General features: G+C 43.6%; 1 long non-coding RNA gene across 1 annotated transcript; it reads left to right on the top strand.

The window, feature by feature from the left end:
• Positions 1-3,884: 3,884 nt before the first annotated feature.
• Positions 3,885-7,319, top strand: LOC128076852 (uncharacterized). Its single transcript, XR_008204688.1, has 3 exons — positions 3,885-4,050; positions 4,181-4,396; positions 7,102-7,319. It is a non-coding gene; the product is annotated as an uncharacterized LOC128076852 (long non-coding RNA).
• The last annotated feature ends 3,211 nt before the right edge of the window (positions 7,320-10,530 follow it).

Below are 10,530 nucleotides of genomic sequence, written 5' to 3' on the forward strand. Positions count from 1 at the left end.
TCTGCCATATCTCAGGCGTTGTCCTCACTCTTTCAGGGTCGCGGTTTTGGTGTGGGTCGTTAGGAACAAAGTCAGGGTCATACAACATTTCCACCACGCCTATTTCCCTCAAATACTGGATACCCTTTTCAACTGTATCCCATTTTTTCATTGCAATCTTCAAGCCATTTTTGAAGGGATACTTTTCCTTCACGGCTGTTAACACTCGTTCCCAGAGGGAGGCAGCTTCATCCGAGCATCGACTAATTCCTCTATCAATAGCTGGATCTCTGGCAATGGCACCTAGTTGGCGAGCTTCATTACCATCCAGAGACAAGCTATGGGCCCCACTGTCCCAACAGCGAACCAACCAGGAAACAAGAGTTTCATTCGGGCGCCGGGTAAACTCCTTTCTTGAACCTTGGATTTCAGTCATCTTTAGAGGCCGGCGAGTAGTAATAGAGACTTCCTCTTCATCACTCTCTTCTGCACGTCTCTTAGTTTTCCCTTTTGCCTTTCGCGATGGTGGTGGTCCTGAGGAGGGCCCCTCGCCTGGATCTTCCTCCACCTCCTCCTCCTCTTCTTCTCTTTTTCGTTCAAGACGCGAAGACACTCGTTTCCATTTCTTGCCCTCCACAGGAGCAACCGGTATTGTTACTGGTGTCTCCTGTGATTGATTAGATTTGACTTGGGGATTTTCCCCTTTAGCTTGAACCTCAGCTCGGAAACTCTCTCTCTCCAGAATGGTATTATATAGGGCACGGTAAGCACAAGCCAAACCCCAAATAAGTTGTACCTCCTTAGATTTATGTAAGCCGCATAGTCCCTGACTCAAATACTGGCTTAGTTTCTCAGGATCCCACAGGTGTTCAAGAGTAAAATCCCATGACACTGCGGGTCCCCATGCTTCTAAGACCTTTCCTAAACCTCTCCATATTCCCTGCCAGTCATCATTCTCTAGTTTTGGAGAAGACTCCTTATTACAAATGCGTATCACAAATGCATTCAGGAGAATTGATGACACGAACAACAACATGAGTATTAATTCAAGATTCGTAAAACGTTTGACAAACCGAGAAGAAAAACCGGAGACTGGTCTGAACATCGTGTTGTTTGTAAAATTAGCTATTCCATTTGGGATGTAACTGTTTGTGAAATTAGCCATTCCATTTGGGATGTAGCTGTTTGTGAAATTAGCCATTCCTTCCGGGATGTAAATGTCAAAGTTCAAATCATACCACATTGCAAATAAGTAAAACATAGGTGTCTCCATCAGTGCCCTTAGATAGTTATATACGGATGCAATTCCAAAACACACAAGTGTGAGATGGATTATTGGCCAGCAGGTTGTGACTAACACCATTGCTTTTAATCCTTTACCCAGCACCCCCACAATAACGAGGGGGTTCATCGCTAGTGCTTGCTAAAAGAGGGTTAATGAATTGAAGCTAACAAGAGGGGGAAAAAAAAAGGAAAAAAGGCACTACTCAGACTAAGTAATGCTCAAAGTTTACAAATATCCCAGAACACTGGCAGTACGCCTAATCTTTCAAGGTCAGGTTTTCCAGCACAGAAACCTGAACTACTGATAATGCTCCCTAACGAAGCTCTCTAAGAGCAGAGAGAAAAAAAGATTCGTTCAAAAAGCTAAAAAGCAGCGAGCCCCACGTTGGGCGCCAAAATCTGTCACGGAGTTGATCAGATCAATCCACGTCCGTGACAGGGGCGGCAGGCCTCTGCCCTCCCCCCCCACCCCAATCCCACAAAAATGGGAAGGAAGGAAGGGAGGAAAAGAACAGCGGCAACAATCTATGGAGGAAAACTTATTTTACTATAGTATTGGAATACAAGATAACACAATATATATACAATTTAATTGAAATTGAGATTAATAAATCAGACAAGATGAGAGAGAGAGAGAGTTCCCGGGACCGATTCAAACCTGAAAAGCTTGGAACGGCCAGGAAAGCACCCTCCTACACCCACTGCCATGCAGCAAGAGAGCGTCCCCCCCCACCCGGAAGGGCCAGATCCCGTGACTGCTGTAATGTACAGGGATAGGTAGCTGGGATTGGGGCAGTGACACTTTAATGCCCTGTGCACTACATGATGTTTTGATGTGGAATACTGAAAACATAAAAAAAACAAAAACAAAAACATAGAACCATGACACAGACACATCCTCCTTATGCTCAAGTAAGATGAGGGATTCGTCTGAAGTTGTAACTCTGAATCCGCTGCAGCCAACAACAAAGCCAGCATTCTCAATACAATGAGACTGATTAAGCCCTCCAAGGAATAAAGCCCTCCCAGGCATAAAGCGACCAATGTAATCTGCGACTGGAGATACAACAGCCTTGGTGGTGGGCAAAGCCACATTTCTGACACAGCAACCTCAGGGAAATCATCTCCATAAAGTTTTGCTTTGATTGCCATAACTTCAAAAACATTCCCTCACCTAAAGAAAATTACAAAATATGAGGAAATTGAAAATTACATCTAATGAACCAATTAAAATTTTAACTGGTAGGAAAATGTTTACAGTTTTCAGATGAAAAGTTTTCAGTTTGTTTATTTGTTTTCCAGGTGTTTTTGTTTTGGTTTTGTTTTGTTCTGTTTTGTTTTGTTTTTAATGATGATAAAGATAATGGTCTTGAATATCTTAAAGAATCATAGAACAGCCTGGGTTGAAAAGGACTACAAAGATCACCTAGTTTCAACCCCCCTGCTATGTGCAGGGTCACCAACCGTCAGACCAGGCTGCCCAGAGCCACATCCAGCCTGGCCTTGAATGCCTCCAGGGATGGGGCATCCACAACATCCTTGGGCAACCTGTTCCAGTGCATCACCACCCTCTGTGTAAAAAACTTCCTCCTAATATCTAACCTAAACCTCCCCTGTCTCAGTTTAAAACCCCCTTGTCTTATCACTATCCAGGCCCATAAGCAGCTATTTCCTCTCCTGTTTATATACTCCCTTCAAGTAGTGGAAGGCCACAATGAAAAAGTGAATCTGAAAAAATCTGAGAAAATGTCTCCTATGGAAGTTTTCAGTTAACCAAGCCCAGCAAAATTAATTTTCTACTAATAAGTGTTAGGAAATGAAGTTTATTGTCTGCATTTCAGATCATTAAAACTGCTGAAAGCCCCAGACTTTATATCTTTGTGTAACAACAATCCAAAGAACAAAACTTTTATTTGTTTTTCCATGTGACAAAAACAAAGCTCCTCAGACCAAAGCTGACTTTCGCCAGCTCTAGAATGGGATTGTTTCTGCCAGATTATATGCATGTGTATTGACATGCACTACTGTGCTGCCCTGCAGATTTGCAAAATTACTCTATGATTGTGAAGTCTGTGTCCCTCTTCAGACTTTGACAGCCTTCCCCATGCCCTCCAGCGCCCAGCTGCCACTCGCTTGCCTTGCAGTTGCTGTGATATTAATGATTTTCTTCAAAACTCCCACACAGCGATGATGCGAGCGCAAAAAACCTCAGCTTCCCCTTCTAAATCTGATGGGATTTTCTTGCCTGCAGAGATGGCAAACTGAAAAAGTTGACCCCTGTGTTCTGCCCACCAAAATAACTCCCAAGGTTTGCACAGCTTTTAAATGAAGCTCATAATATTATTCTATTTAGAAACACATTATCTTTTTTTAAAATATATATACAATTAGTGGCCCAGAGTTCTTTACTCTTTCTCTAAGTTGCTGATATTTGACTGATTGACTCAATTTTGAATTTTTGAAAAATTGATGACTCAATTTTTTGCAATACAAACTGCTTCTGTTTTTGTTTGGGATCAGTCTGATAACCTGGTACCATAAGATTTTTGTTTCTCTTGTTATTCAACAGTGTGGGAGGTGAGGCACGCACTTTTTCAGTGTGGACTCACACATATCTGACAGGCTGGACCTTGACTTTTCATCTGCAGATCCCCAGAATATTTTTGGAGCCATAACTTACCACACATATTAATAAATAGAAACCTCTGCCATCAGGAGAAGAAAAACAGTGAAAACATAAGAGAAGGGAGTTAAGAAGCTTTGTATACAAGCTTTTTTGTTAACCCTGTGAGTATGAACACTACGGTAACTTGCTGACCTTTGTATTATTTAAATATCTTCTTCTAAGTCTTCACTATCAAGCCTGGGCAGAGGTTAGCAGCCAGAGTAATTGGTTTCATTTGTTTCTTTTCTGCAGGCTGGACAAAGGCTGCGGTCTGTAAGTGACCACTTGAAAAGTTCTTTCATCAGACTGTAATTGCACAAAGAGGAAGCACGTTTCCCAACAGTACCAATGCACTGCATCATCACTGGACAGTGAAAAAAGTGACTTCAGTAGCTCTGATATTGAATGGCACTTAAGGCATGGAACAACAGTTTTAAACATCTCATCCTTCCCTACTGATGTAAAAAGGTAGGAAAAAAGAGTTAGGATCATCATTTGCAGAGAAAGGAAAAACCTCGGTTTCCTGCTGCAAGCCAGCAGAAAGCTTATTCTTGCCTAAGATATTATATCTTATATATCTTGCCTATTAATGCCTAGCACCATTTCATACGTTTTTGCTCACGGTAGGCTGAGCAGTGTGCCTGCTCGGTTGCCGCGGATGGGAGCTGCTAAGTGTTATGTCACACATAGCTGTGCAGCACGTCCTCACGCTGAGCTGGGAACTGATCCCATGGTCAGCCAGTGACATTTGCAGGGGCTGGGAGAAAGCGGGGGCAGGCTGATTCATTCTGTGTCTCCTCTTCCTCCTGCTTGTGTCTCCTGCTCAGGCTCCTTTCAGCCTTATTCATGAGCAGATCACTGAGGAAAGGGAATGGGGAAAGTTATTTGCATTCCAACATAACATTTAAAAGCGATAAATTACTGGCAGCTATAAACAACCTCCTCGCTGATGGCACTGCTCATAAAAATCTGTGTTTGTGTGTGTAGTGTATTAGCTTGTGTGCGTGCATATTCAGCCTTGTGGGATTTTTCTCAGTTATGACAACAATAGTAACTCTTCTGGGCTCCAAATGCAATGTCCAGTGCAACAAATATTTGTTGCTTTTTCTGGTTGATGTAGTTTTGACTCAAAAATGGTGTCACTGCCACTGCTTTGAGCTAAGTTTTGGCTTTCATCTAGGAGAGAAGATTGTGAAGTCCTTAGCTAAAAGCAGATGAACAGGAAAAACGTTTGAACTGCTGAAATGGACTGTAGTCAGGAAGATAAACATTCTGAGTTACTGTTGAAGAAGAGTATGCAGAGGGAAAAATGAAGGGGAGGATCAAAAACATAATGTTTGCTATGTGTTCACAGATAAGCTGACTACTGAGAGCTTGGGAGCTGGGCTTGCAAGTAGGAGGAAAACTACTCTGCTTCAATCAGTTCTGCAGTCCTAAAGATGCGACTCTGGGAGCAAACAGGGTGGTGATGATGGTCTGCACCTCTGCTGTGCAGTCTTCTGCGGTGGTGATGCATTTAAGGGGTGAGAGTAATGCAATGATCTTTCAGCCTGGATTCCTGGGATCCAGTGTTCCAGAGTCCTCAGCTCTAGCATTTATGAGGTTTGAAGGCTTTGACCACCCACTTTTGCAAGAAAAAGAGAGAGAGAAAAAAAAAAAAAAAAAAGGGAAAATCCCTTGCTGCTGTGCCAGACCGAGGCAGGAGCATTGTAGGCTGCCACTTTGTAACCAGATATGGAAATACAAGGGTATTGCCCTTGCCCCGGAGGTGCTTATTGCAGGAAACACTGTCTGGAAGAGTTCTCAGCTTGAGATTAGCTGTGACCTTGAATGATTTTTCCCACGTTTTCAGATGTGTGGATAAAATCATACGTAAGACCCTTCCAGGCCAAGTGTTGAGAAGAGAAATCCTGCTATTAGTAATGAAATCTCCAAGCATGATTAGTGTTTTCAGCTTCCAAATGACAAGGCCCTTCCTGCCTCCAGCTGATTTCAACTACAGTGTCACAGCTCCTCTGCTCCCAGGGCAGCTCCTGCATGAGAAGACCAAGCATGCATGGCAGGTCCTAGCATTTGCTTCCCAACTAATTGGCAAATTGCTAGTGAAAAGCCACCTGGGAGGCAGTGTCAGGGCTGAAATGATAAAGGAAGTCCACATCATGCTGAATTCCTCCTCAGGACAGGCAGGGCTGTCTTGCCACACAGGCTGTGCTGAGACCCAGCTAATTCACCTCATCACAAGCTGAAATTTGGCCTATCTCAGCTTAGAGCACTTTCAGGGCTAATTTCACTGGCAAGAAAAGATGTGATGTTCTTGTGCTGGCTACTGAGGATCCCCAGAGTAGTACAGTGTGCTCCAGGCTTGCTGTATCTTATGTCACCCTGGGTTTCTCCACCCTCCTGTGAACATTGGGGCTGCCTTCACTAGCACAGATTGTTCCTGAGATGCTCACATTCCTGTCGGATCTTGGGAGTACTTTTAAAGTGATTTAGAGAGGAGTAGGTTAGGTTGTGTGAAGATTTGGGATAACAGCATGACAGAAATGCAGGCTTGGGCACCGGGAATTTCCAAGAGGAAGCTGCAGTTCATAGAGAATTACCCTTCAGCTCTGCTGGTGGAGAACAGCAAATTCATGAAGCCAGTGGATTAAAGAAAGGAATGCTATGTGTGCTGGCAGATAAACACCTGCATATTAACCTGTGGTGTAGCGGGACGCTGCTGAGCTCTGCATGACCCCGCAGTGCTGAGTAGCACGGGCTGGTTGAAAACCCGAGCAGTAAGAGGCAGGCCTGGCAGCCCAGAGCTGGCTGGGAGGGACGAAGCAGGCCCGGCAGATCTCCATGAGAAGCGCCACTCACGCGGCAGGGAGAACGGAGCAGGCCGAGCCTGCGGTTCACATCTCTTTGTCAATGGCATCCAGCCCCTGGCCTTGGGAACTGACTGGCGGCAGTTTGCAAATGTATGTGCTTGGCTGGGAGCCTGCCGCTGCCTTTGTCCTCGCTGCGCAGGGGGGCTAATAGGGAAGCCGGAGCGTGTCATCTCCGACTGCCACGGCTTCCAAGCAGTAACATGATGGGCAACTTTTCAGACAATATCCAACATGAACATTCAAGGCTGAGCCTATTCTTCTTCTAGACACCGGTACTGACTGATTCCACATGCTGTTTTCCAGACTCGGTTGCTGTAACAAGCTAGAGCCATGAATGTGGATCATCACCTTCCTGCTGGAAAGGCCCAGGGAATCCAAAGGAGTTGAAACCATTTGTGTTGTTAAAAGCTCAGAGCTTCCAAACATTATGGATAATGCCGTAGATGCAAAGTAACAAGATATTTGTAAGGAGTTTCGTATTCATATAATAACATATACTCAATTATTTGTATTTAAATCATAGAATCGCTCAGGTTGGAAAAGACCCTAAAGACCATCAAGTCTAACTGCAACCTAATCATATCACCCTAAATCTAACAACATTCCACGAAGTCCCTGAGCACCACGTCCAAACCATTTTTAAACACATCCAGGGATGATGACTCAACAACCTCCCTGGGGAGCCTATTCCAGTGCTTAACAACCCTTTCTGTATAGAAGTTTCTCCTGATATCCAACCTAAACTTACCCTGGTGTAACTTGAGGCCACTTCCCCTTATCCTATCACCAGTGAGAAGAGGCCAACCCCACTCTCGCTGTAAGCACCTTTCAGATATTGAAAGAGAGCAATAAGGTCTCCCCTCAGCCTCCTTTTCCCCAGATTGAACAGTCCCAGTTCCTTCAGTCGCTCCTCCTTTTTTCATTCTGTCTTTCAAACCTTTTTCCTAGTGTGTAAAAGCAACGTGCATGGATGTGTATACATTTAAAGGAAAATTGTGCCGTGTTTGCACCATGTGTGAAGATGAATTAATTACACTGCAGAGACTGCTTGAGATGGGAGTGATTATGGCAGAGGAATTGTGCAGCATCTCTTCACTCATGGGGAAATTTGAATCAGGTGTTCATAATGAAAAATCTTCTGGAGCTTCTATTGAATTTGAAAATTGAAGTGAGAAATCTGGTTTTTCTGGAAAGAGCGGAGGATAATTCTTTTAAGATTTGCTAATGGGCTAAGACAATGAATAGAGAGGCCTCGTTCCCCTTATATTTGATAATGGATCCCTCTAGTTCAAGGTAGTCAAGCTTCAGTGTTGCTGCTGCCTGCCACTATCCTCTCTTCTCTTCCAAAGCATGAGGTGGTGGATTGGATGTTGTGGAGCAAGGCAAATGGAAACCATCATAAAGAAACAGCATGGGCTGGACACTTATGAATTGAGAATTGAGAATTACATCTAGTCTGACGAGTGCATGACAGCCTTGATTGACCTATACTGGTGATGGTCCTGTTTTGAGTGGGAGATTGGATGAAATGACCTCTGGGAATTCCTTAAAACCAGCACGGTTCCAATCCAGGAGTCCTGACCTGGCAGAAGCATGTGTTGCCTATGTTTGCAGTAGGGTACAACTCTCCTAAAATTATGCTTGGAAATTCTGCTGAATTTGGTGCTCTCTTACTGTTTTCCTATTGCTAAAACCATCTCAGGACAGCTCAGTTCTAATGCTCAGTCAGCTGGGAAGGCTTTCCCTAGGTCTGTCCTTCAGCTTCCAAAAATGTTTGCAGAGGAAGTGGCAATGGAGAAAAGCCTGAATTTCAAAATTGCTTCTTTAGAAAAATAAAGGTTGCAATGTCATACCTGTGCCTGTAAGTGCTGTCAGGTGACTGTGAAAGGACAGACATTTTTTGGTGCTCCAGTTACAACTCTAATTTCCTTTGCCAGAAGAACAGTAGTGGTAACATTTGATTTGCAAATCTGGCATACAGGCACCAGCCCAGTTGAAAACAATCAACAGAAGCCATTTCCTCTGTGCAAGTAAATATATTGACATGTGTTGACAATAAACTGGTTTTGTGTACTTTTGGAAAGGCAGACAGCATCCCATGTTTTAACTGCTTAGCTCCTCTAAAAGACTATACAGGACAATATCTTTCACAGGCTATAGAAGGCTGTTCATCTTTCGTATCTCTGGAGTAGTTACGATTTCCTCTAATTACAATAATATGGTTTTTATAGAATATTCATGCTATATTGAGCACGACAATAATATGTAAAAATAATATGCATAAAGCATATGCTTTAAGATATGTGACGAAGTTAGGATTGTTAAATAATATTTTTTTAACCTGTTACTTCCAGTTAAAATACGTAAATTGTTAGTAACGGTTTGGAAACCGTTTGTCAACTTTGTTTTAAGGCATACATTTCTTGCTGAATGAATAAACAGCAAAACTATCCTTTTACTATTGTCAACAATTAGAAATAAGAGACTTCGTAAAAACTGAGACTCCAACTCAGTGAGACCCTAAATTCAGTTTCACCACTTTTGCTTTGATACCCACTCATGTGTGGGCAGGCACAGGAGTGATCCATGAGTACAAAGTACCTGTTTCACCCAAACCTCCTGACAGGGAGGGCTCCTGCAGTGCTATTCCTATCACCTTCCTTGGGCTCCTTTTATAGTTTTGAGGAATCATCAAATTAGGTGCAGACTTGTCTGATAGATTTAGGAAGCAGACCCTGAGAATGTAGCTTGTGTGTAGTGGGTTTTCTGGCACAGAGCAGAACAAGGAAAGGTTTCTGGATCTTGCCCAGGTCTCTGCTGGAGCTTCTTCACAGGCCACATGGCACTGCAAAAGAAGCAGAGGCTGCAGACCCTTCCACTACCATTCACCTGTCAGCATGAGGTTGTGGCAGCACATCTATATTAAACAGAAATTGGAACAAATCCCTTAAATAGCTCTTCCTTGTAGGGCCGTTGTACCCATGTGCCTTTGGGTTCCCAACTGCTTAGATGGAGGAAGAATAGCAGTGATTTTTGCAAAGAGTTACATCTTTGTAACTGAAGTGCTCACTTCTGGTTTGGGGCAGTATTTAAAGGCCAGGGAAGCAGACTGAGCATGTGTGTTATCTGAGATGGGGAGTCTCTCTGCAGAAAACGAGCCATCCCAGCTCCATAGTGATCATTAGCAGTTTCCTGACAAGCAGATTTTCCAGTACCTCCCAGCATCTCACTCCAGCTCTCATCATCACTGCAGCTTTGTCAGGGGCTCTTTTCTGAGGCAGTGTGGTGGTATTTCCCTCTTCTCGGCTCCAAAGAATGGAAAAATTACTCAGTACGATGAAATAGGCTTTTATCCACCTTCGCTTTTGAAGACTTATGCTGTTTTAGAACATGAACGTTATAACCCCCTAGTGAAATCTTCACTTGCAAAAAGATGCAGTCCTGGGATAGTTGCTCGCCGCAGTTGTCAGTGCCTGGCAAAGAGCAATGCGTGCAGTGCTGCTGCGCTTGGATGCACTTGCAGAGACAAAGACCGGGTGTCAGCCTCTGCCTGGGAAGTCAGAGACTTGGTGGCTCTTGTGCTGGAGAGATGAGTTTAAATAAAAACAGCATTTTCAAAGCAGGCTCTTCATAAAGAGATCAGCATCGTGGCAGCTAATGACACTACTGCACACAGGGTTAGCAGTGACACACTGACACTTTACTAAGAATTTTTCTCATTTCCTTAATTGC

Source organism: Tympanuchus pallidicinctus, unplaced genomic scaffold (assembly GCF_026119805.1).
Source record: "Tympanuchus pallidicinctus isolate F22 unplaced genomic scaffold, pur_lepc_1.0 scaffold1, whole genome shotgun sequence".
In the NCBI taxonomy this organism is placed as follows: domain Eukaryota; kingdom Metazoa; phylum Chordata; class Aves; order Galliformes; family Phasianidae; genus Tympanuchus; species Tympanuchus pallidicinctus.